The sequence below is a fragment of the Pongo abelii genome, chromosome 1, assembly GCF_028885655.2.
Source record: "Pongo abelii isolate AG06213 chromosome 1, NHGRI_mPonAbe1-v2.0_pri, whole genome shotgun sequence".
NCBI classification, from domain to species: Eukaryota; Metazoa; Chordata; class Mammalia; order Primates; family Hominidae; genus Pongo; species Pongo abelii.
Window position 1 is genome coordinate 5,327,275 of NC_071985.2, and position 26,850 is coordinate 5,354,124.

At 35.9% G+C, this 26,850-nt stretch overlaps 1 protein-coding gene across 6 annotated transcripts in view; it reads left to right on the plus strand.

Moving 5' to 3' along the window:
- The window catches only part of AKT3 (AKT serine/threonine kinase 3), a 359,588-nt gene that overhangs the window by 73,027 nt on the left and 259,711 nt on the right, over nt 1-26,850 (plus strand). The gene's annotated exons all lie outside the window — the stretch shown is intronic.

Below are 26,850 nucleotides of genomic sequence, written 5' to 3' on the forward strand. Positions count from 1 at the left end.
GCAGAGTATCTTTCTGAAGCTGGACTAAATTGGTTAAGGCCATTGTAGTTTTCCACTTTGTCTTCTTTCCTGTCACACACCTTATCCTTTCAGGCTGTGTTGGGATGGACAAAGACAGTTCTGGAGTCCTAAGGAGAAGATGAGTGGGATATGTTTCTGTGACCTGCAGTCATTTTAAAGTTTAGCTGTTGCTAGCTGACTCCATGTAAGAATACCTTCCAGGAATTTGATGGCTGTGCACTCTGCCAGTGCAGCTGGCATGGTTATAGGATGCTTGGCCGAAGGTTTGCATAGCAATATGAATGCATCCTATGACACATCTAGCCAACACTGGAAGGCTGTGGGTAATGGACGAGAAACCAAGATTGACTTTTTGCAAGTTTTTAAAAATAATCTTCTAATCTTATAACTCACATGTGAAAGAAACATGAGAGTTTTTCACAAATTCAGTAATTTGAGACATTTACATAGCATCACCAATAGTTGTGAAGCTGAAACTTTTCTAAACTGTAAGTAGTAAAAAATAAACGTTGATTCTCTATTGTAAACAAAAGACTGAACTATTTTCTGTGTTCTCTCTGTAGAAAATTATATTATAAAATTGAGTTGGGACTGGGCGCGGTGGCTCACGCCTGTAATCCCAACACTTTGGGAGGCCGAGGCAGGCGGATCACAAGGTCAGGAGATCGAGACCATCCTGACTAACATGGTGAAACCCCGTCTCTACTAAAAACACAAGAAAAAAAAAAAATTAGCTGGGCATGGTGGCTGGCGCCTGTAGTCCCAGCTACTCACACCTGAGGCTGAGGCAGGAGAGTGGTGTGAACCCAGGAGGTGGAGCTTGCAGTGAGCTGAGATTGCACCACTGCCCTCCAGCCTGGGCGACAGAGCAAGACTCCATCTCAAAAAAAAAAAAAAAAAAAAAAAATTGAGTTGGACAGTGGCTTGCACCTGTAATCCCAGCTACGGGGGAGGCTGAGGCAGGAGGATCACTTAAGCCAGGAGTTCAAATCCAGTCTGGGCAATATCATGAGACTGTGTCTCTACAGAGATAATAATAAAAAATAGCTAGGCGTGGTGGTGCACTCCTGTAGTCCCGGCTACTCGGGAGGCTGAGGTAGGAGGATCCCTTGAGCCCAGGCCTTTGTGGCTGCAATGAGCTATGATTGCGCCACTGCACTCCAGCCTAGGGGTGGGAAGGGGAGCACAGGAGGCCGTGAGGGCCAGCCCTGCTGGCTGTGGCTACTGTGCATGGACCAAGAGCATGTGCAGCATGAGGGCTATGGTGGTGCCCAGAGAGCAGTGCCCAGCGTGAGGGAGATCGTGGTGGCTGGAGAGCTGGCAGTATCACCTGGCATGAGGGAGATGCTGGTGCACCGGCTGTGGGTGTGAGCTTGCCTGGTGCCAGAACTCGGAGGAGCCAGACTCTTATTTAGTATTTTTTGATGTAATTGGCAGCTTCTAAAAATTTGTAATTTGATATCGTTTTCTTTCTTATTCTGAATAAATATTCAGTTTAGGACCTAAATTTGTTTTTATAGTTTTGTGTTCCTTTTTTTTGAAGAGGGCTCTTCTCCCAATTTTATAAGCTTTAAAATTCCGTTAAAACCTGGATTCACCCCTGGATTTCCTTGTCTGCCTTTTTAATCTTGTCTCATACTCACGCCCTCATTCCCTGCAGTCTAGGCACTTTAATCTTTCTATTCCTCAAATGGATTATGTTTGTTCTCATGTCAGGATTTCTGCACTTGCCTGGTCTCCTCTTTCCTTAGCTTTTTGAAGGATTTTTCATTATGTACTTCTCAGGACAGGTGTCTTCTCAGACAGTCTTAGAACACCCAGTCTAAAGTATCTTTTCTCCCTCCCTCATCTCTGTCATGTCATCCATTTTGTTTTCATAGCATTTATCAGCATCTTACTTTTTTATTTGTTTATATTTTTGTTGGCTGTCTCTGCCTTTTAGAATATAAGTTCAGTCTATTAATATGAGAGCTGTATTGTTCACTGCTGTCTTCCCAGAGTCTAGCATAATGGCTGGACTTATTAGCACTCAACAGGTATTTTTTGGATGAAAAATTACTAAAGAGCTGGAATTTGTACATTTTCCCATGGGTTTATTTATAATACTAGCATAATTTCTTATTGTTAATTTTGTGTTTGTGTGTGGTACTGCTTTCTATGATCAATTGTATAAACTCGTTTGATCTTTTCTGCTGAAAGTGTTGACTAAGTTATTATTTACCATTCATTTTGTTTAAACATATTTTGTTATAGACTATTCAAGCAGCCAGAAGACTATAGAGAAGAATAAAGTGAGCACTAAAGTACCCATGTCCTAGCTTTGTCATACTTTGTCACCAGATTTTTTTTTAATTAAGAATTAAAAATTTTTTAAGTTAACTTTTCATTTACAAATTTTAAAATTTTTTTAAAAAATTCACCTTAATTAACTGAAGTTTATGCATTCTTCTCTCATCTTACTCCTCGTTTTTCCCTACTTACCCAGAGGTGTACCTAGTCCAGATGAAGATATAGGGTGAGGTACAGAAGGGGCCTGAGCACAGGAGCTTCTGTCCTGTGGAGTTAGGGTACGTCACCCTGCTGGCACATGGATGCCATCACTAACCCAGAAGTTCTTCAAGCCCCATGGTTTTGGCTTTTATGTGTAGACATGATTAATCAAATCATTGGCCATCGATGATCAACTCAATTTCTAGCTCCTCTTTCCTTCCCAGAGGTTGAGGGTGAGGTGAAGCTGAAAGTTCTAACCCTCTAATCATGCTTTATTTAGTCTTTCTAGTCACTGGCCATTATCCTGAACCGATCTAGGGGCCCCACTCACCAGTTGACTTCATTAATATACAAAGGACACTCTTGTCACTCCAGAAATTCTTAGAAGCTCTTGTTTTAGGAACTGGGGATTGAGATCAAATTTATAATAAAAGATGCTTTATCACTCCTATTACTCAGGAAGTGGGAAGAGTTTTAGGAGCTCTGTGCTAGGGACCCAGGAGCTTGGGAGAAAGATAAAAATATTTATTTCTTGTAATATTACAATATTACAGGCTTGAATACCAGGGTGTGAGGATCATTAGAAACCATCTTGGAGGGTAGCTACCAGAGTCTCATATATTTCCTTATAAAATACCTAAAGTTCTTTCACATTTACTGCTTCTTTAATCCACTCAGAATGGGGTGTGTATGTGTGCATGCGTGAGTGCCCATACATGTATTGTGTATGGTGTTAAAGGAATCTAATCTTTTATTCTTTCAAAGATATGCTTATCGTCCCAATTCCATTTGTTAAACAATTCATCAGCATTGTTCCATTTATATATGGGTTTGCTTCTGGGTTCTCTGTACTTCTCTGCTATGATCTGAATGTTTGTGCCTCCCTACCTCCCCAAATTCCTATGTCGAAACCTAATCCCGGATATGATAGTGTTAAGAAAAGGGGCTTTGGGTGAGGTGATTAGGTCATGAGGGCTCTGCCCTCATAAATGGGGGCAAGAAGGTACCCCAGTGAAGTAGTTAGCTGCTTCTTCTGTATGAGGACACAACAAGAAGAGTGCCATCTATGAAGAATGGGCCCTTCCCAATCATTGAATTTGCTGGTGCCTTGTACTTGGATTTCCAGCCTCCAGAACTATGAGAAATAAATAAGTTGTTTCCTATGTTTATAAGCTCCCTACTTTATGGCATTTTTGTTATAGTTGCCCAAGCAGACTTAAGATGTTTTCCTTTAGCCTATTTTTCTATTCTTATGCCAATACCGCTTTACAAGTGTTGATCTCTCTTAGGCAAGTCTCCCCTTTTTGTTCTTCATGTTTGGCTTGGTTCTCTTGTCTCCAAAGGGCCATTAAGAGAGACTAGTTGGCTGGGTGTAGTGGCTCACACCTGTAATCCCAGCACCTTGAGAGGCTAAGGTGGGCAGATCACTTAGCCCAGGAGTTTGAAACCAGGCTGAACAACATAGCAAGACTCCACTTCTACAAAAAATACAAAAATTAGCTGGGCATGGTGGTGTGCACTTGTAGTCCCAGCTGCTCAGAGGGTTGAGGTAGGAGGATTGCTTGGGCTCAGAAGGTCGAGGCTGCAGTGAGCTGTGATTGTGCCACTGTGCAGCAGCAGCCTGGGCGACTGAGCAAGACACTGTCTAAAAAAGGAATGATTAAATAAATCCATCAATCCATGTGAATTTTAGAATCAGTTTTCCAGGTTTCATCAAAAATCTTGTTGGAATTTTGCTTATTTTAAGGAATATAAAAATCTGACCTTTTTAACTTGTAATAGATACTTACTAAAGGTATTAGATACATTTAAAAAGCTGTTAAAAAAATCCATAGGTCTGTCACTCAAACATCAACATTATTGTGGCATTAGGAATCCATAAAGATTTGATATTGTAAAAGTGAAATCATCTCTACAACAAAAGATAGATACTGGGTAAAAAATAGGGTTAATATTCTTATACAATGTGTTTCTATAAGTCATTAAGAAAATGATAAATGACCCAATAGAAGAAAGGACAAAGAACGTGAAGAGGCATTCGACAGAGGAGGGAAGTACAAATGGCTAAGAACAAATAAAAAGAGGAGGAAAATGTGAAGTGAAACAAAATGAACCAACGCTTCCCCATTTTTACAGCATAGTATATGAAATGAAAAAAGTTAGAGACAGTCTTAAGTACTCACCAAAAGACGAATGGACAAATGCATTCATTAGTACTATGGAATTCTAACCAACCATTAAAAAAAGATTATGTGCTAACATGAAAGAATGTCTACGGTTAACTTTAAAAATGTAAAGTAAAACAATAGTTTATATATGTGGTATCATGTTTATAAAGAAAATTATATATACATAATTTTTTCCATAGAAAAAAATTTTAGAAGGCTGTATAGCTCTATTAACAGTAGTTACCAAGAGTGTAGGAGTATGCCAGAGAAGAGACTTTAACTCTATTATTTGGATTTTTTAAAAACAATTATGCCCTACTTTGCAATTAAAACACATTTAAAACATTTTTGGTGTAGTTCCTCTTAGTGTTTGTTTTTTTCCCTAGGCATAAGTTTATTTACTTATTTTTTTAAACAGTAGTAATCTATAGAAAGGAACAGTTGTGTTCTTAAAATTTTTCACTCAGTGGAAGGATTCATTCAAAGGAATATTTGAATGCAAATTGGAGTTAGAATCAATCTAGGTTATAATTCCAGATCTACTGAAAATTTTATCTTGACATAATTCAGCCCTATATAAAAGTTAGAACAATTACAAAGTTTGTATGCTCATTACTCAAATTTTAACATTTTTCCACAGTTATATTATCTTTCTTTTTTCCTCTTCTTCCTTTCTTCCCTCTGTTCCCTCTCTCTCTCTCCCCTTCTGTATGTATTTTAAATATATTTATATAGATTTTAAGCATATTTTTAAATACTTAAATATATTTATGTTCAAATACAGAATTTTTTCCTGAACCATTTTAGGGTAAATTTGAGACATGATGCCTCCTTTAGTCTTATATACTTAAGTGCATGTTTCCTGAAACAAAAGTGGTATCCTACATAATTATAGTTACCAAAATCAAGAAATTAACATTGATATAATATGGTTATGCAGATATTGCCAATAATTGCCTTTATAGCTCTCACTCTACAAAAAATAATCTTGAATCGTATGTTGAATTCAATTGCTGTGTCTTTCTAATCATCTTTAATCAGGAGGCACATCATATTGATTTGTCCTAGTCCTGGTAGTGTTAATTTTGATCACCTGGTTACAGTAGTGTTTACCAACTTTCTTCTTCATTATAAAGTTATTTTTCCTTCTTTATAATTAATAGGAATCTTGTAGTATGATTCTTTGAGATTATGTGAATATCTGGTTGCTCCTCAAACTTTGGCCCACCAATTTTGGCATCCATTTAGCGTTCTTACTTGAATACATTATTAATGATTTATGGTAATTTTCTAATTCTGACATTCCTTTTTCATTTTAGTTGGCTTTTTATTATAAGGAGGAAATTTCTTTCTCCCTCATGAATTCTGTCTTACTCAATTGGGTTATAATCTTTTACTATCATCATTTATTTTGAAATGCTTAAATGATTCTAGATTGGGCTCATGAAGGCACTTTCAGGCTAGCTCTTAAGTTCTTTTGACATGTCTCCATCAAGTTTTGAGGACTTGCTGGGACAACAAGTTATTCCAGGCTCGTCATATACTTTCCTAGCTCTAGAAGCAGCTCTCTAGGGAGCTCTGGTTCTTCTTAGTGGAGAATAGTATTAACTTTCCTTTATTTTTAATTCTTTTATTTACCTTTGTTCTTCATGCAGTATTTTTCTTTTCCTTATCCTGTCCTGATCCATTCTATTTTTGCATGAATACCATACTGTTTTAATCATTTAGGTTTTGTATTTTGGTTAATTATTTGTCTTATTAAATATTTCTATGTATTTGACACTGGTGAGAAACCACTCTTGCTTGTTCCCTGGAACCTCATGATCTCCTGTTTCTTTTTGATCTCTTTGAATGTTCTTCTCATTCTTCTTTTGAATTCTTCCTGGATGAGATTTTTAAAGGGTAGAGTTCCCTAGGATTCTCTTTTTGCTCTGGAAAACCAGGCATTGTCACTGCTCAGATATTGCTAGAGGAGAATCTACATTGTAGGAGTCCCTACAAACTTTAGAGACAGTTTGACAATATATATCAAACTTACAAATGTATCTTCTCATTTCTGGAAGTGGATCTTATAGGTAAACTTAGGAATGTTTGTTATGTGATATATACAAGGTGATTCGTACAACTATTGTGTGTAACAGCAAAAGATTTGAATATTATCAACAGTAATCCAAAAAGTTTGTTAACATTTTTCTCCCTTTTTCTATTCATATCTGCATAAGGCTGGATTTTCTTCATATATGCCAAGACAACATACAGCAGCAGAGTAGGGAAAAGCCCAAATGTCCATTAATAGGAAATTGGTTAAGTAAATCATGGTACAGCAATACAATGGAATATTACATAGTTGAAAAAGAATGGTAGGATGAGGTCCATTCAGTGACAAGAAAAAAAAAGAATAGGAAGAATAGTATTTATATGGAAAATCATGGAAAAATCACCTCAATTTATGTAAAGGGGAGGAAATAAGATGTTATAGTTGTATTTGCTTATATTGTCATAAACTCTGGAATGAAAAACAACTAATATTTTATCCAGAAAACAGGGTTAAACAGGCAGATGGATGGGTGTGATGAGACTTTTTACTGTATGCCTTTTTAATGTTTGATTTTTGACATATACATGTACAATCTGTTTAATTCAGTTTTAAAAAATGATTTCCAGTATAACTTAAACCTAGTTTTGACACAGCACACACTTATACTTTGTACCTCTAAACCATTGGCCTACAGCACAGTATTCTTAACACAGTATGGAAAGCCTTTTGTCTGTCTCTATAGGATGATACTCTGCCACTTCCAGCTTCATCCTTTACATTCTAGTGACACTGAATTTCTGGTAGTAGTTCCCCACATGTGGTACTGTTTTATATTTGTGTATGCTTTACGTATATCTTCTTCGAATCAGTTTGTGTCATCTTCTCTGGGAAGCTGGCCTCAACCTTTGCACGGCTTCGTTGAGTGATTCAGTCATAATACTCTGTATAGTTGTCTATTATTGCTCTTATATTGCATTGTAATGATTAGCTTTTTTATTGTACTTAGACACAGATAACCAAAGATTTGCTTTAGTGTATTTTTTTCACTGTATTCCTAGTAGAAAAGCATTAATGTATGTTATTTGATGTCTTTTTCTGCAGGGTAGTTGCCATGCCTGAAACAACTTACAGTCTTTAATGGAGACATGTAGGAATGCAACTAACATAAGAGGGAGTGTAATAAGCAAGGTCATAGGCAAGGTCATACTTTCAAAGGAAGCCAGTCTTTGAAATGAATCTTGAAGATGGTCCCAGAGTCCAGATGGAAACATTCTAACAGGGCCTATTTAGGAGCCCCAGATAATGTGGGGGTAGCTGCAGTATAAGGGATTCATGCCTCAAGGTGAGTCAGGGAGAAAAGGAAAAACAGGGACAGATTGTGAGAGGTCTAACATTCCATTCTAAGGAATTTGAATTTGAATATTATCTTGTGGGCGGAGTAGGATTGTTTAATGCTTTTGAACGAGGAATCAGTATCTGTACTTTCAGGGTGATTTTATGCTTTGTGTAATGTCTTCCAAAAAAGATGAGAGATGGGGCACCTGTTAATATATTTTATATTATAAAGTACAGTGTTGAATATGGGATCAAAAAAGGAACAGCCAGTCACATTTCCAAATCCCATGTTTTTGACCAGATAGTCCCTTCAACCTAGAATTATGTCTCATTCAAGCAGTGTGATTCTGTTCATCTCAAGTTGTCATGAGAAAGACAACGTATATGTTACTTCCACTAGTGATCCCTGATAAATTCCTTCCAAATGTTATTAATAACTGTATCCTGTTCTGACTGCATTGTATTTATTTCTGTTAGAATTTTTCTCATACCCTACCTGTTTTACAGTGCAGGGGTCCCCAACACCCGAGCTGTGGACCAGTACCAGTCCATGGCCTGTTAGGACCGCCCCGCCGCCGGGCCACATGGCAGGAGGTGTGCATTACCACCTGAGCTCCACCTCCTGTCAGATCAGCTGTGGTGTTAGATTCTCATAGGGATGCAAACCCTATTGTGAACTGTGCACGCGATGGATCTAGGTTGCGCGCTCCTTATGAGAATTTAATGATAAATGTAATGTGCTTGCATCATCCCCAAACCATCTTCACTCCCCACTGCCCCCGTCTCCCCCCAATCCCATGGAAAAATTGTCTTCCATGAAACCGGTCCCTGGTGCCAAAAAGGTTGAGGGCCGCTGTTAAAGTGTTTGCCTTAATCACAACCACAATTGCTTCCTCCTGGAAACCCTTGTTTTACTTTATTTAACACACTTGTATAACACTTATTACATTGTATTACTGTCTGATGGTTTTCTGTTTATTTCATCAAACATTTCTTAGATGCCAGACCTCAAGGAAGTCATTCTTTGTCAGTTCATGTGTTTGACTATATTACTTGATTATCATTAGATATACGAATTCCTTAAGGGCACCTTATCTTTTTTTATTGCACTTAGCACAACTCATGATACATTTAGGCACTCAATCATATCAGAGACATCAGCGGAACAGTACTGGTTAAAAGTTGGGTTTAAATTCTGGCCCTATCACTGTCTCTTAGATCCACTGTAGGGAGGTTATTTAGTCTCTGTAAGCTATAATTTTTTCTTCTGTAAAATGGGGGAAATAATAGTTTCCATCTGAATTAGTCTGTTCAACCTGCCATAACAAAATTTCATAGTCTAGGTGTTTTCTCACAGTTCTGGAGGCTGGATGTTTGAGATAAGATGCCAGCATGATGGGGTTCTGGTGAGGGCTCTCTTTGTGGCTTCTTGCTGTGCCTCACATGATGGAGAGTGAGCAAGCTCTCTTGGGTCTCTTCTGATAAGGGCACTAATCTTATGAGGGTGAGGGCCCCACCCTCCTGAACTTCATCTAACTCTAATCTTTTCCCAAAGGCCTCATTTCAAATATCACACTGGGGGTTAGCGTTTCAACATACGGATTTTGTTACAGTCTTCAGTGGAGACAAGCAGGATTAATTAATTTATGGAAAGCATTCAGCAGTGTGCCTCTAACATAAAAAATGTCTTATTTAACCTATCATCATCATCATCATTTTGACTTGGCCTAAAATTTCGCATATGGGATAGTGGAGAAAAATCAGAACTAATTTGGTGATTTTGCTCTCCATTGATGGAAAGTAAGTGATAACATTCATTAAGAACGGCAGTGTAGGAAGAAAGAGACAGTTGTAGGCATGCTGTGGAGAGATGCTTTCTTCACTGTATCAATAGAGAAGAAGATGGTTGTCAACCTCAGGTTTATGGATGAATCCTCAGTATGCTGTGAATAGAAGAAAAGAGATGCTTTAGTGTTCTTTATATTTATGTGGCCTTTAAAATACAGTCCTTTAATTTGTTTTTATTCAAATCTTTATTTTTTATTTTCTTTTCTCTGATTTAATTGATAGATTGGGTTTTTCAGTGAGCCTGGGAAAGCAGAAATACCATTTTTATCTTTGTCTATAAATAGTACTAAATTTATTTTGCTGGATTTTGTAAAGTTCTGTATTAAACATTTTGGATCTTAAATATATTTTGGTATTTTAAAATTAGAGTATAATCAGTTTCTGTTCTCTAGCCTTTGGATTTAGACTTTTTCTTCTCTAAGTTAATGAGTCCAGGACTGATTTTGTTAGCCTTTCTGGAGCTGTTAATAATTCCTATTCTTTCGTTTTTGGCAGTAATTGTCTCCACATTTGCTTTATAGAGTCCTCTTTGGTGGATCCCACAGGTTGGGAGGGGAGACAGGATTCATAAGATGGCCCGGTGGGTGAGTGACTTAGAATTTGGGTTAGAACTGGCCAGGTGCGGTGGCTCACGCCTGTAATCCCAGCACTTTGGGAGGCCGAGGTGGGCAGATCACGAGGTCAGGAGATCGAGACCATCCTGGCTAATAAGGTAAAACCCCATCTCTACTAAAAATACAAAAGATTAGCTGGGCGTGGTGGCAGGCGCCTGTAGTCCCAGCTACTCGGGAGGCTGAGGCAGGAGCATGGCGTGAACCCGGGAGGCAGAGCTTGCAGTGAGCTGAGATTGCGCCATTGCATTCTAGCCCAGGAGACAGTGTGAGACTCTGTCTCAAAACAAACAAACAAACAAATAATAGGAATAAGGACGGGTGTGGTAGCTCACGCTTGTAATGCTAACACTCTGGGAATTTGAGGCAGGAGGATTACTTGAGTCCAGAAGTGTGAGACCATACTGGGGAACATGACGAAACCTCGTCTTTACAAAAAATACAAAAATTAGCTAGGCATGATGGCACGTACCTGTAGTCCTAGCTGCTCAGGTGGCTGAGGTGGGAGGATCCCTTGAGCCTGGGAGGTCGAGGCTGCAGAGAGCCATATTTGCACCAATGCGTTCCAGCCTGGGTGACAGAGCAAGACCCTGTCTCAATATTAATAATAATGGGAATAAAATGTGAAATTTGGACATTACATTGTCTTGGTGAAATCTGTAAATACAATGTAATGGTTTTGAGTTTTTTCTTTATGTTAATTTTATTAATAATTTATATGGCAGAGCTATCATGCCGTCTGTATGTACTAGGATGTTACCAAAATACATGCAGTTAACAGTTTGGGGAAGCATAGAGCAAATAGTATACCCTAAGTAGATCTTTTCTTTGGCTGTAGTGGTTAAAAAGATATCCTTAAATTGTGGTTTGGGGCTTTTCTTTTTTTTAAACAACAAAAATTTCAACTCTTAATAAATACTATTTTACTTGTGATAAGAAGGCAGGTATGCTTCTGGAACCACAGAAATCAAACTTGAGAGAAAAAATACAAACAATTATAGAGAGAGAGTCTCTGATTAACATGAACATAAAATAACCATGAGGTGACAAACCTTTTCACAAGAAAAATGATCTGTGCCCAAAATCAATTTTATAGATATTAACTCAAAGCTGTGATTTTATACACAAAGCAGTATTGTAGCAATGGTATAAACACAGGAAAAATTCTTGTGAAAGGAGTGGAGCCTGCAAATGTGGAATTATGTGAAAAAGGGAAAAGTTTGTAGTATGTAGAACTATGGCAGGTGTTTATATTTCACAGTGTAAAAAATAAATTGATATACTGGTTTACTAATGAATTTATGAATTTTTGATGAATTTATGTAGAGGTTATTCTGTTAGATGGGACTAATAGTAAATACTACAAAGTAGGAAAAGTTTGTCTCTAGCACCCTTTTGTGACCTTTTTTTCCTTGCTCTTTCAAACTCCTCATGTAGTGGTCACCATCCATAGATCCTTCTCTGTTCACTCTGTTCAAAAGAGATCTCCAGGACCTGTAGGCTTTGTTAAGTTATCTTTAAAATGATGAATAAACACACTAAAGTATTGATGGATTGTTTCACATTTAATTGGGACTCTTGAAAGTCCAAACAGAATTTTCTTATGGTAAAATTCAAACATTGACATCTGTTAGGGGAGATATTTATAGAGAAGAGAACTTTTTGAGTCTGCCCCGTAATTTACAACCTGTTGTCAGTTGGGAAGGAAATTAACATTGTTAAATGCTTATTATATGCTAGTGTCTGGGTGTCTGTGCTAGGTCATACACAGTATAATTTGATTCTCACAATGAGCTTGTGAGTATGACATTCTTATTCTCATTTTTTAAAACTTTTTTTTTTGTGTGGGGTGTTGGGGTCTCACTATGTTGCCCAGGCTGGGGCGCAGTCACTATTCACAGGTGTGGTCATGGCTCACAGCAGCCTGGAACTCCTGGGCTCAAGCTATCTTCCCACCTCTCCCTCCCCAGTAGCTGGGACTACAGCTTATTCAAGTTTTATAAGAGATAAACTAAAAGAGGCACAGAAAGATGAAGTGACCTTCCTAAAGAGGTCACAGTGGAGGTAAATCATTACAATCAGGATTTCAGATTTCAAAGCCTCTACTTTTACCACCAAGCCAGTATTTCATAGTCATTTTACTCTTCTGTTTTACTCATACTCGGTGAACATGGCAGTATCTTTAATTACCCTCCAGAATTCCTTTACATGCCTCTGAAGAGATGATTCTTCAGTTTCTTTTTGTTTTTTATATATATATATATATTTTTTTTTAATTATACTTTAAGTTCTAGGGTACATGTGCACAATGTGCAGGTTTGTTACATATGTATACGTGTGCCATGTTGGTGTGCTGCACCCGTTAACTCGTCATTTACATTAGGTATATTTCCTAATGCTATCCCTCCCCGCTCCCCCCACCCTACAACAGCCCCCGGTGTGTGGTGTTCCCCTTCCTGTGTCCAAGTGTTCTCATTGTTCAATTCCCACCTATGAGTGAGAACATGCAGTGTTTGGTTTTTTGTCCTTGTGATAGTTTGCTGAGAATGATGGTTTCCAGCTTCATCCATGTCCCTACAAAGAACAAGAACTCATCATTTTTTATGGCTGCATAGTATTCCATGGTGTATATGTGCCACATTTTCTTAATCCAGTCTATCATTGTTGGACATTTGGGTTGGTTCCAAGTCTTTGCTGTTGTGAGTAGTGCTGCAATAAACATACGTATGCATGTGTCTTTATAGCAGCATGATTTATATTCCTTTGGGTATATACCCAGTAATGGGATGGCTGGGTCAAATGGTATTTCTAGTTCTAGATCCCTGAGGAATCGCCACACTGACTTCCAGAATGGTTGAACCAGTTTACAGTCCCACCAACAGTGTAAAAGTGTTCCTATTTCTCCACATCCTCTCCAGCACCTGTTGTTTCCTGACTTTTCAGTGATCGCCATTCTAACTGGTGTGAGATGATATCTCATTGTGGTTTTGATTTGCATTTCTCTGATAGCCAGTGATGGTGAGCATTTTTTAATGTGTCTTTTGCCTGCATAAGTGTCTTCTTTTGAGAAGTGTCTGTTCATATCCTTCGCCTGTTTTTTGATGGGATTGTTTTTTTCTTGTAAATTTGTTTGAGTTCTTTGTAGATTCTGGATATTAGCCCTTTGTCAGATGAGTAGATTGCAAAAATTTTCTCCCATTCTGTAGGTTGCCTTTTCACTCTGATGGTAGTTTCTTTTGCTGTGCAGAAGCTCTTTAGTTTAATGAGATTCCATTTGTCAATTTTGGCTTTTGTTGCCATTGCTTTTGGTGTTTTAGACATGAAGTCCTTGCCCATGCCTATGTCCTGAATGGTATTGCCTAGGTTTTCTTCTAGTGTTTTTATGGTTTTAGGTCTAACATGTAAGTCTTTAATCCATCTTGAATTAATTTTTGTATAAGGTGTAAGGAAGGGTTCCAGTTTCAGCTTTCTACATATGGCTAGCCAGTTTTCCCAGCACCATTTGTTAAATAGGGAATCCTTTCCCCATTTCTTGTTTTTGTCAGGTTTGTCAAAGATCAGATAGTTGTAGATGTGTGGTATTATTTCTGAGGGCTCTGTTTTGTTCCATTGGTCTATATCTCTGTTTTGGTACCAGTACCATGCTGTTTTGGTTACTGTAGCCTTGTAGTATAGTTTGAAGTCAGGTAGCGTGGCATCCAGTTTCTTTTTGAATCACCAGATGAGACCGTTCTGCTTGTCATTGATTAGTCTTACTTGAACCTTTTGTGGTATTTTTAGCTAAGAGTATATAGAAATGCCTTATTAGCAGAGATGACTGACAACTACAATATTCAGTTCTAAGTATATTGTTAGGTTTTTGTTTTGTTTTGCTTTTTGCAGATTAGCTAACTCTGAAGTTTGTACTTAGAGCAAGTAAGTATTGGCAAGTTATGTGTGAATAATGTTTGGAATTATTACAGCAAGAATTAACAAATTTCTTGTTATTAACACTTTAGAATAGATGTATTCAGTATCATAAGCAGTCTTAAAATATCCATTCAACAAAGAGTTACAAAGTACTTACATGTGCCAGGGCTGTGTTAGGTTCTGCACAGAATAGAACATGGAAAACACATGGTCTGTGCCCTCAGTGAGAACGTAGTTTAGGAGGGAGGCAAATATGATGTAATTAATAGAATACAGTCTAATAATCATAGTAATGGAGGTGTGTAGTAGGAAGAGTGGGAGCAATAGGAAAGGAATAGTTAACTGTGTTTGAGGGACTCTGGGAAAGATTCAGAGAAGAGGTTGTAGTTTCAACTGAGGCTTAAATATTTTGACTACAAGAAAATTCATGGTCTGCTTATACATTTTACATATACAACATTTGCACAAACAGCATTTCCCTCACATGTACATATGAATGCAGTATTTAGCTTGAACATCTAGCCTTTTCCTTTTTCCCTGAAATCATGCATGATCATGTAGATTCTCCTCCCCCCATATATCTTTTTAGAAGACTTCTGTCAGAGCTTCTCAGTTGTTTCCCTTTAGTTCTCTGCTCTCCAGCTTTTAAATTTCTCTGGCTTTTGGAAGCAGGCAGACTCTGTTTCTGCAGTCTTTAAAACATTAATGAATGAAGAATGACAACGGTGGTGGGAAATGTAGAAGAGAACAGAGTAATGGAACTAGGTCCCTGAATATTTCATCATTTTTGCTGTCACAAAAATGGTTTTCTTCTATTTAGAACAATCTCCAGGCTTAAAAGTGTGACTAGGTATCTCTAGGAAACAGCTGTCTGGAAAGGAACATTGTATTCTGTGGTATACTATTTTCTGGCACATTTTGGTTGTAAGGCTTTTTGGTGATACGAAGGATTCCACTCTGATTGAGCTTACATATACATGCCTATCTCTGTCTTCTCATGTACATGTAGCTTCTCCCAGACAGGCACATTGGTGGATGTTAAAGCAATTAGTTTTACTTGAAAAACAGCATGATATTATGGCAAGAGCTCTGGATTGGAATTGGGAGACTGAAATTCAGGTCCTACTTTGACCTATGATTTATTTGTTCTTTTTGAGTTAGTCAGTTAACCTCTCTTAGGTTTCAGTTTTCCTGTTTATTAAATAATGGGATAGGATAATACCCTCTAAGGCTTTTCCTACCCCAGAAATTCTATCATTTTATTATTGATGGAGTTGGCTGTTCAACTCACAAATCTGTATTGAGTGCTTCCCACCTTCAGGCCCCGTGCTAGGTGCAGTCAAAAAGAGACATAGAGGAGAGATGTAGATCAATGGAATATAATTGAGAATCTGGAATTTAAACCATACATATATGGCTAATTGGTATTCAACAAGGATGGCAAGGCGATTCAGTGTGGAAGAAGAGTCTTCAAGAAATGATGATGGGACAACCCGATTTCCACATACGAAAGAATGAATTTGGACTCCTTACCTCACACCATATATAAAAATTAATGCAATGTGTATTAAACACCTAAATTATAAGAACTAAAACTCTTAGAAGAAAACATAGGGGTGAATCTTTGTAATTTTGGATTGGGCAATGGTTTATTACATTTGACACCAAAAGCACAAGCAGTCAATGAAAAAGAAAGTATACTTCATCAAAATAAAAAACTTGTATGTCAAAGGCCACTGTCAAGAAAGTGAGAGGGTCTTCAGGAAACAACAATTTTTAAGAAAGTGAAAAGAATACAGTATGGGAGAAAATATTTGTAAATCATGAATCTGATAAGGGCCTAGTATCCAGAATATATTAGAAATTCTTATATCTCAACAATGAAAAGACAACCCAATTAACAAATCTGAATAGACAATCTGAATATTTTCTCCAAAGAAGATAATCAAATGGCCAGTAATACATGAAAAGTTGCTCGTCATTAGCCATCAGAGAAATGCAAATTAAAATCATGTGAGATATCAACTCACCTATTAGGATGTCTGTAAACAATGATAAAAAGTGTTGGTTAGGATATGGAAAATTGGAATCCCCATAAGCTGCTGGTAGGTTTGTAAAATGGTACAGCTGCTTTGGAAAACAGCAGTTCCTCAAAAACTTAAAACATAGAGTTATAGGTCTCAGCAGTCTACACCTGGGTGTATTTCTAAGGGCATCAAAGTCATATGGTTGTACAAAACTTGTATGTGAATGTTTGTAGTAGTAGTATTTGTAATTGCCTCCCAAACCACAAATGTCCAATCAACTGTAGAGTGGATAAGCAAATTATGATTATCCATAAAATGGAGCGTTATTCAGACAGAAAAGAAATGAAATAACCTTGAAAGGCTCGGCTAAGTGAAAAAAAAAAACTACACACAAAAGGCTACATATTGTATGATTCATTAATATGAAATGTCCAAAATAGGAAAATCCGTAGGGACAGAAAGTGGTTTCATGGTCAGGAGATGAGGGGACGAGGGAATGGAGAATGACTGCTAATGAGTTCTGGATTTATATTTGGGGTGATGAAAAGTTCTGGAATTAGTAGTGATAGTTGCACTGCCTTGTGAATATAATAAAAACTATGGCTTGTGTACTTTAAAATGGTGATTTTTATGGTATGTGAACTATCTCTCTCTCTTTTTTTTTTGGGGGGGCGGATCACTGTCTTGCCCAGGCTGTAGTACACAGGCGTGATCTTCGCTCACTGCAACCTCTGCCTCCCCGGTTCAAGCGATTCTCCTGCTTCAGCCTCCTGAGTAGCTGGGATTACAGGCACGTGCCTCTACACCCTGCTAATTTTTGTATTTTTAGTAGAGATGGAGTTTCACCATGTTGGACATGCTAGTCTCGAACTCCTGACCTGTGATCTGCCCACCTCTGCCTCCCAAAGTGCTGGGATTACAGACGTGAGCTACCACGCCCGGCCTATATCTCAGTTTTTTAAAAGATGTGGCACCTAACTAAAATGAACTATCTTTGGTAGGGATAGAGAAGGGTTCTGTAGGAGTATACAGAATGACATTTTGACCTACTGTGTGAAGTTGACAGCAAACTCCTGAAATAAGTAATATTTCAACAGAGAACTGAAAAATGAATTGGAGTTACTCATGTGAAAAAACTGTTAGCAATGGAAATGAGGAAACATCTAAGAATATATCAGTTAAAATTAACAGCCAAAAGCCAATTTTAGCTGTAACAGGTATAAGATCGTACTTCTGTCACTATGTAAGATTTTGTCAAAGACTTTTTGCCTTAAGTAATGTAATTATCCCATGGAGAACCATAGCAATATAATATTTGTTATAAAATATATATATATGTATCTATATGTATGTATATCTCCTAGCTTCTGGGGAAAACAGGGCATTTATTTTTTATTTTTTGATTCTAAATATTTTTAAATTATAGTATATGGCATTTTATAATTTTAAATATTCTTGAAGCCAGAACTAAATTCTAGAATCTGTTTATGCTTGATTTTTTCCCCCTCTCTATATATTTTATAAGGCAATTTTCTAAGCTTTGATCCTATAGAAATTTTACTGTTTTCATTACTTTTGACAGTTTGAGATTAGTTTCAGAACCCTGTAAGCAAATAGTAAATATAATTAGGGAAAATTAAAATATTTCTGTTTCTTGGTAGGCAATAAGACATTAAGAAAAAAATTCAAACTTATACCAAAGTAGAGAGGCAAGTATAATCAGCACCCATGTAATCATCACCAGCTTCAAAAATTTTCAACTCGTGACCAATCTTATTTTATCTATATATCCACTTACTTCTTTACCCACTGGATTATTTTGAAGCAAATCTCAGATATTGTATCATTTTATGTGTAAATTTTATTATCTCTAAATGACAAATCTTTTAAAAAATATATACTATTGGGTATTTTTTTTAACTTGAAGATACTTCTTTCTTGTGAAGAAGTATTAATTAAAAAGTTATAATACTCTGTATAATTTTTTATTTGCTTATATGTCCATTCTAATAAATATTAGGTATGTTTATAAAAATAATAAAATTGAGGTTATGAGAATGTGGTTCATATATTAGTCTATGCTCATCTTTGTGATTAATTATGATGAACAAAACCATAGGCATGATAAAACTCTTCTCTATAGCCACTGATTATCTCCTCGTATCATAACCAATGGCCTTAACTCTGTTTTGCCTTCTGGGTGTATCTATCATTTAATTTATTGATTGCCCCCTCCTCATTGAAACATTCGTCTCCCATGGCTTCCCTGATGTTTGGCTTTCCTGGTTCATCCCTGCATTGGCCTGTGCTCTTTTACTGACATACTTTCTTTTGATACCTACATAATGTGACTATATCCCATCCTTACTCTGTTCTTGAGCCTTTTCTGCCCTCTGCAAAGTCTTAGCTCTTCTGCTGTCATGGCTACAAATCTTCTTTGTGTATCAGTGAATTCCAGGTACTTATTAAAATAACAAATTGAAGAACTTCTCTTTAGTGTTGTAGTTGAAAAAAACTTCCCCATGGGTATGCCATTGTCATCATAAGTTCAGATTTTTTAAAACTGACAATATCTTCGTTTTCATTAATATCAGTTCCCTTTCAGCTTTCCTCTACTGACAAATCGCCAGACTAGAAACATTCATACCTTCTACCTACTTCAGTCCCCTGTGCACGTGCTGTTATCGTCTACTGTTAATTATTCCTTCAAAATACATGTTATTTATGTTTTATTGCCTATTCTAGGCATTTTCTTCTTCTAGGAAACTTTTCTTCACTACTCTGGTTGGCTAAATGTTCATCTCTGTGATTCCATAAAGTCTATGTGTTCTCCACAATCAAGATAATATTTTTATGTGTCTTTTACTCATTTGAATTCAAGCTCTTGAGTGGCTGAGATTGGAGATTGGGGGTTGTTTATATTTGTGCCATAGAACATGAGACATTTTAATGTTTGTTAAATGTTAATTGAACTCCTAATCTCTTTACCTGTATTACTGCAATATCTACCTAAGGTCTTGCCTTTCCCTGGCAGAACATTGTGTATAAAGTGATCTTAATTCTTTGTGAAGCCAATGAAGACAGTAGATTCTCTATTAAAGTACCCTGTACATTTCCATCATAGGACTAATTGCAATTTAAAATTATTGTTAATTTTCTTTCTCCCCCTGGGATGCCCTCTGTAATGGTAGCCTTACACACAGTAGGGCCTTAGTAAATGTTTATTGAATATGAATGGATGCCCCTCCTCACCAGTTGAGAGCAGTGCACATATACGTAATACAAATTATTTAACAGTGATTACAAACCTTAAGCCTTTGCTCTATTTGCTACCAGACTGATCTTTCTAAAATAGTGTTTTTAAAAGTTCACTCAAACTTACTCTGTGCCAGACTTACAATAAGTTTTGAGAATACAGGCACAAATAAAGACATAATTCCTGCATTTTATGGAATTTGGAAATAAAGAGGAAGAAATGCTTAAGTCTCCTTGGACAGGCCAAGAAAAATTTTGTAGAGGACACCTGATATCTTTAAGGTTCTTTTCAGCCAAAAAATTGTATAATTCACAGGTGCCCTTTTCTGTGGCAGTAGGTAAAAACCTTGGTAGCTGCAAAGAGAAAACAGATAGCTGCCAGCAGGGTGTTTTTGGCTGTTCTGAGGCTGCCCTCATTCTGATTAACTTGAACGTTTACTTCAGCCTGAGGAGTAACTTTGTAATTTAAATCTAATTCCTTACTAAATAGAGATTATTTTTAGATTATCCATTATTTTGTTAGCAGAGATAATTGAAAGGAGAATTTAGTAATGTTTTATGTGACTTTACTGAAGCCAGTTCAAGCTTTATTGTTTAATTTTTGTTTGGTTAACAAGGGAATCAGGAGACATTAGCACTTCCCACTAATACATCATGTAACTTATTTATCCTGTTAATTTTCCCTTTCAGTCCTGCTAGAATATAAACTCTATAAGAAGGGATTTTTGTTCTTTGCTCAATAAATATTTGTGAAATGAATACTTAGGAAGTCATTGGTAGCCTTACCAGGGTAGTTTAAATAAAGTGGTGGAGATGGAAGCTGGTTTTACATGGTTGAGGGTTGCCTGGGCTTGCGGTTCAAAATCAAACAGTAATAGTAGTACTTTTTCTTTTTCTTTTTCTTTTCCTTTTGAAAGTTTGGTGGTAAGGAAGATATTTATGAAAATTCTCTTCTTAGTCACTTCTATTTCTTTTTACTGCTGGTAACTTATAAAGGCTTTTAAAATTAACAAGTCGTCTTGTTTCTTTTTAAAATTTAAATAAGTTTTATACACATTAAATGTATTACTGTAAGCCATATAATCTCAAATACTTAGAACTTTTTAGATTTTTAGAAAAAGTAAAACTTTTAGGTATTTTTCTCTTTACCCTAAACACAGCTGTGAAATGATATATCAATAAGTGGTTTTGGATTATTTTTTAACATCAATAAATATGCACCAAAAGTAAATATATGTATAAATGAATTTACATTATTCAGAATTCTAGAATTAGACATCTGTCTAATGAATGCTGTTCTAAATGTTGCTAAATGATTAATAGTAATTAAAAGGTTAAATACAAGCTGAAGAAAGCTTTGAATTTTGAAATGTTTGCAACAGCTAGTAATCTGACTGATGCAGACGTTTTTGTCAAAGTTGAAAAAGTTAGAGCTAATTAATTTCTTGGGAGACATATGATGAGATTGTAGGTGTGATAACATATTTGAGTAACATATGGTAGTTATGGGGCACCTTTCTAATGACTGAGCAGCCAGTTAAATATAGACTTTTTTGGTTTTATTTATTTTATTACCATTCTTTGTACTGTGTATTTTTAAACCAATTTTGTTTTCTGTAATAGAGGTCAGTACTTGGGATTTTAACAATCTATACTTAAAATATTAATAGGAATACGATACTTCTCTTTGAAATTGAAACAAATTTTAGTGAAAGTTTTCTTAAAAATACAGCTATTTCCTACCAATGTATTTGTGTATTATACTTTTAAGATTAAATCAAATGTATAGGGAATTGTACTCTCAGTACACAGTGTTTCGCTGAGATTACTATTGAATGAGGACTTAAAAAATGTTACTTTTGATACACAGCACAAATGTATTTTTTTCCCATAAGGATTCATTATTTGCATGTTGACTAATTTTCTTCCAGCCCCTTTTACTTTATAGAGTTTTATTTCAGTTTCTGAATATTAATAATGACAAATGACAACAGATTAAAAGGGAATTAAAATTATTTTTATATCTGTTATTAAAATAGTATCTTAACACCTTGGTAGAGAAAATTTTGACATGAGAATTTTGCAAATAGAGGCATAAAGTAGCGACTTAGATGTTTTTATTTTTAAAGTTTGGAATTTTACCAAAATTTATGTGATTGTAATCTGTTGTATAAGCCCCAAATTTTCTGTCATTCAGAAATATCCACAGTGGAATCCGAGTTCAGGGTAAAAATGTTTCTGTTGTGCTGCAGAGCCAGCCACTGGAGGGTGTTCATGTTAACTTCTTAGTCTCAGTATTCTGCTGATTAGATTGATTAAAAAGTGAAGACTGTCCATTTACAAGTCTTTTGAAATTAAAGCAAAAGTACTATTTGTGTCTAAAATGGAAATAAACAGAAAAGGAATTTTAAACCTTAAAGGAAATATGATATTTAAATTCTAAAATTAGTAAGCAAATAACTTTCTTTTGCTTTTTACTCAAAGACACTGGTCAGTAATAACTGTAATTTTGAATATGCTTAAAAAATTATATGCAGTTATGAGGTTCTGATAAGTATAGAAACATCCCAAATTTATTTACTAAAGTTTTTTTGACATTGTTCTAATCGTTTTCATTTAAATTTGAGTATGCTATAGAATTTTGATGTGTACATCTGCTCTGTGACTCCTTCCTTATTTTAAATCTGTTGCAAAATTTTCCCCAATCAGTTGGCATGCTTTTAGCCAATAGTGATACACAGATATCCATGAAGGGCTGGTTGGTAGAGTCTGTTGTCCTGAATGGGTTTTGAGCTCAAGCCTAAAGGCAGATATTAAGGTGAACTTCCAAGTGATTCACAGTAAAGCACTAGCTTCTCATTCATTGAATACGATTGATAAAATTTATATTATTACATAGTTATGATAGGATTTTAAAGACAGCAGGATTCTCTGAAATATAGCTTACCAATTGGAAAATTACTTTAGGGTGATGTATTCTGAGGCTATAAAGTTTATATCATTTTTAATTGATAAAATTGTTCTTATTAGAATCTTGAGAAACAAAAATTCTACTGAGTAGGCTATTTATACACTTTTTAAAAGTGTATGCGAATTTCAGTAGAATAAAATGATGATTTAGAAATTGGTTTTAGTTTATTAGTTAACAGTAGTAAAATAAACTTTTTATCATTTTTCTTTATTAGAGAATAAGCCGTACAATTTTGTATAGCTAGTAGGCAATACTTAATGGAGAATGAGGGGATAATTTTTCATTCAGTAGAAAAATTTGATATTTGATTTCATAGTTGAGTAATTATACTTAGAAATATCAATTTTTTGCTTTCATAAGTTGTTAAAATATTTTCTACTCAGATAAGTCTGTCTTTATGTCATAAAGTAAGTAAATGACAGATATCAGATCCATAAGCCAACATTAAAATTCACTATAATATACTTGGCCCTAATCCTGAAAGCTCTGGTTCATTCTAGAAATGTTTCTGGAACAGTGAGTACATGATTTTGGGAGATTAGAAGATTTACATTTTAAATACAGTGTCAATGATCTTTACCTTGCCATGCATAAATTGTGTTGCCAGATGTGCTTAGGTCAATGTTTTAACCATTCACATATCTTATTTATTTTATGAAATTATTTCATGAGTCTTGAAGTGGGACTTATGATTGAAACGAAGGGTTTGAAAGAAAGTATTTTAATAGTCTTATTAATAGTACGGAAAACAGTCCGTTTGGAGCATGATGCACTCTGTCACATAGAAACAGTTTTTGGATGCTTTCATAGCCATCTGTAGAGGGTGGATCATTGATTATACATCAGTCAGATAAAAAAGATAATTTTGACATTATCTCTTCTTCCTGAAATACCTTGCTTCTGAAAAATGTGTGTTAGCTTGATCAAATTATTACAAAGGAGTTTCAAAGGGGGCATTTAATACACATATTACATAGCAAATTTATTGTCTATGATTTTTAGTATTTTCTGTTGACATAAATTTAGGAACAGATGATCAGCAATCTAAACAGAATAAATGATTATTTTTCCCCTCTAGGAATGAAAGATAACTTTAATAAACATAATTTAAGTATCCATTTCACATGATTTAGTCACTAAATACATGCCAGAAATTCTTAGACACTCAGAATTCCTAAGAAGATATTAAACGTATTCTTCAGAAATTTGGGGGTAACTGTAGATGTTTTTATTCATTTACAGTTGCCAGGTATCCTGACCAAAATGTGTTGTTTTGATTTAGAAATTGTTCTAGCATCCCAATTTTTTATGAGGTACTCAATTTGGATTAGTGACAGTGCAACGTTGAGACAAGAGAGATTCCAGGATAAAGGAATCAAAATTCTGTGCATTTTTGCTTCAGTAAGAAAATACTTATTATATTTCTTAAAATGTATACATATTTTTTAAAGTACATTCATCTTTCCTTAAAAAATTTAACATCATTAAGTTAATGGTATCTCTTCCCAGCTAACATTTACTTCTTATTAAATATCCAACATGGTGCTATGGGCTTTGCTTGCAGTTGTCATTTAATGTGTTTAAATGGTTAAGGATAAAGTAACTCATGTAAGTGGGATCATACAGTATTTTTCCCTTTGTGACTGGCCTATTTCATTTAGCTTAATGTCTTTAGGGTTCACCCATTTTGTACCATGTGTCAAAATTTCTTTTTTTAAGACTGAGTAATGTTCTATTGTATATATATGCCACATATTGTTTATCCATTTATCCATTGATAGTCTTTTAGTTTTTATTTGTGTGAAAATGCATTCATTTTTTCCATATTTTTAAAGGATGTTTTTACTGAGTAAGACCGTTCTAGGTCAGGGTTTATTTTCTTTTACTCACTGAAGATAACATTCCTCTATCTAAATTATGATATTTAGCTTGTCCATTGAGGCTTTATTTTTGGACATCGTATTTTTCAGTTCTCAAAATTTGTTTCTCTCCCAAATTAGACATGTCTCTTGTATAGTTTTATATTTCACTGAGGAAAATTTCAAGTTTGGCTTCTGTTTTCTTGTACATAGAGTAAATGTAGTTGTTTCATTTACACTCTGTGTCTGATACTTCCAGTATTTGAAGTCCCTGCTCTGGTGTCTTGGCTGATTAGGTGCTGGTTGTAAATACTGGCTATGCTGGTTATTATTCATGTTAGTTATGTTACATAAAGGGGCCACAGATACTGACCCATTGCTCTAGGTGAAATACAGGGCTGGGTTCTTGCAAGTCTCTGGTCACGTCTTCATCAGCTGATCAATTACATAACCTTGTTTTGTGTGTGTTTCTGTTTGAGGACATCTTATTTAATATTATTTATTCATTAACATTGAACTCATGGCCACGAACACTATAACTGATGCCTGAATGAAGCTTATTTAAACAAACATTTATTCTCTATAAGGCATATCATAGCCTTCTTTTGCTGAGAAACACTAGATGAGACTTCAACACTACCCATGAGGGCCATTAAACTGAAATCACCAACAGGAAGCACAAAAATGTGAAAAACATGGCACTAAATACCGTGAAAAGGACATTGTTTGTAATAGGAGAGCTGAAGGAAGAAGGCTGAGTGGCACCTTGTTCAGCCTCATGTGAGAACATGGGCATCGGTTTATTCAAATTTCTTTGCTGCTCTATGCCTGCAAATGACCCCTAAAGCACCCAGATTTTTTATCACAAATAATTTTAGGTGAGTAGGTGAATTTGCAAATACAGAATCCATGAATAATGAGGATTAAATGTGTTTGCTGGACATGGTATTTGAAAATTATTTGTAGAAATAATGAAGCCTTAGGTTGGACATGGTGGCTCCCATGGTAATCCCAGCACTTTGGGAGGCTGAAGCTGGAGGATCACTTGAGCCTAGGAGTTCAAGACTAGCCTGGGCAACATAGCAATATCCTGTCTCCATGAAAAAAAAAAAAAGCCAGATACAGAGGTACATGCCTGTAGTCCCAGCTATTTGAGAGGCTGAGATAGGAGGATGCTTGAGCCCAGGAGGTTGAGGCTGCAGTGGGCGAAGGCCACACCATTGTACTCCCGTCTGGGCAACAGAGGGAGACCCTGTCTCTAAAAAGACAAAAAGAAAATGAAGCCTTGAGTAAAGTTACCTTCATTTTGTATCTGCTGGATGCCTTGGATAGCAATCTAGGAGTAGCCTAACCCAAGTTTAAAGCCTAAAGTTTCCTGGTCCACTCAGTTGACATGAATCTAGGGTGCAGATCTGTGCAAGATTTAGTTTATTTTTTGGTTCCCCATTGACATTAACGATTAGCCATTTGTGATTCCCGCTTAATGTGGGAATTGACTTATCAGAGTCCTAATTTTGTCTTACATTTTAAATTGTTCTCAGTGGAGTATTCATCTGAATTATTCAATCTGATATTTACAGAAGCAGAACCTTCCTTTTATCCTTCTTAATTTTAATTTCTCCTGCCTTGTGATTTTCATATTACCATCTCCTCTTTTTCCGTCTTCTTTCCTAGGTTTGTGAAGCATTTACTACAGTTGTTATAAGATTAAATAACTGTTCTCATTTAAGTACATTTCTTAGACTTACACTAAGATGTGGCCTTCAGATTACTTTAATAATGTAAGAAATAAGTTCATTGATTTTAAAAAGAAATCTGGATGTTGGAACAAGACCTTGAATTTTTATTTTTATTTTTTCTTTTTAATTCCTAATAATATTCATTACCCATCATGTTATTTTGGAAAGGTATAGCATAAAATATGATTTAGTAATTTAGCTTTCACCTAAGTTTTTATTGTACTTTATAATATAGGACTGGCTGTCATGAAAAAGTTAAATTTGATGGACATTCTCTCATCAAATTTGTCCTTGTATTATTTAATTTAAATTTAAATTAAATTAAATTAAATTTTATTTTATTTTATTTTATTTTTTGGTGAGACAGGGTTTTACTCTATTGCTCAGGCTGGAGTGCAGTGCAGTGCTCCGATCATAGCTCACTTCAGCCTCGACCTCCTGGGCTCAAGCTCCCCTCCCACCTCAGTTTCCCGAGTATCTGGGACTACTGGTGCACACCACCACGCCCAGCTAATTTTTGTAGTTTTTTATAGAGATGAGGTTTTGGCATTTTGCCCAGGCTGGTCTTGAACTCCTGGA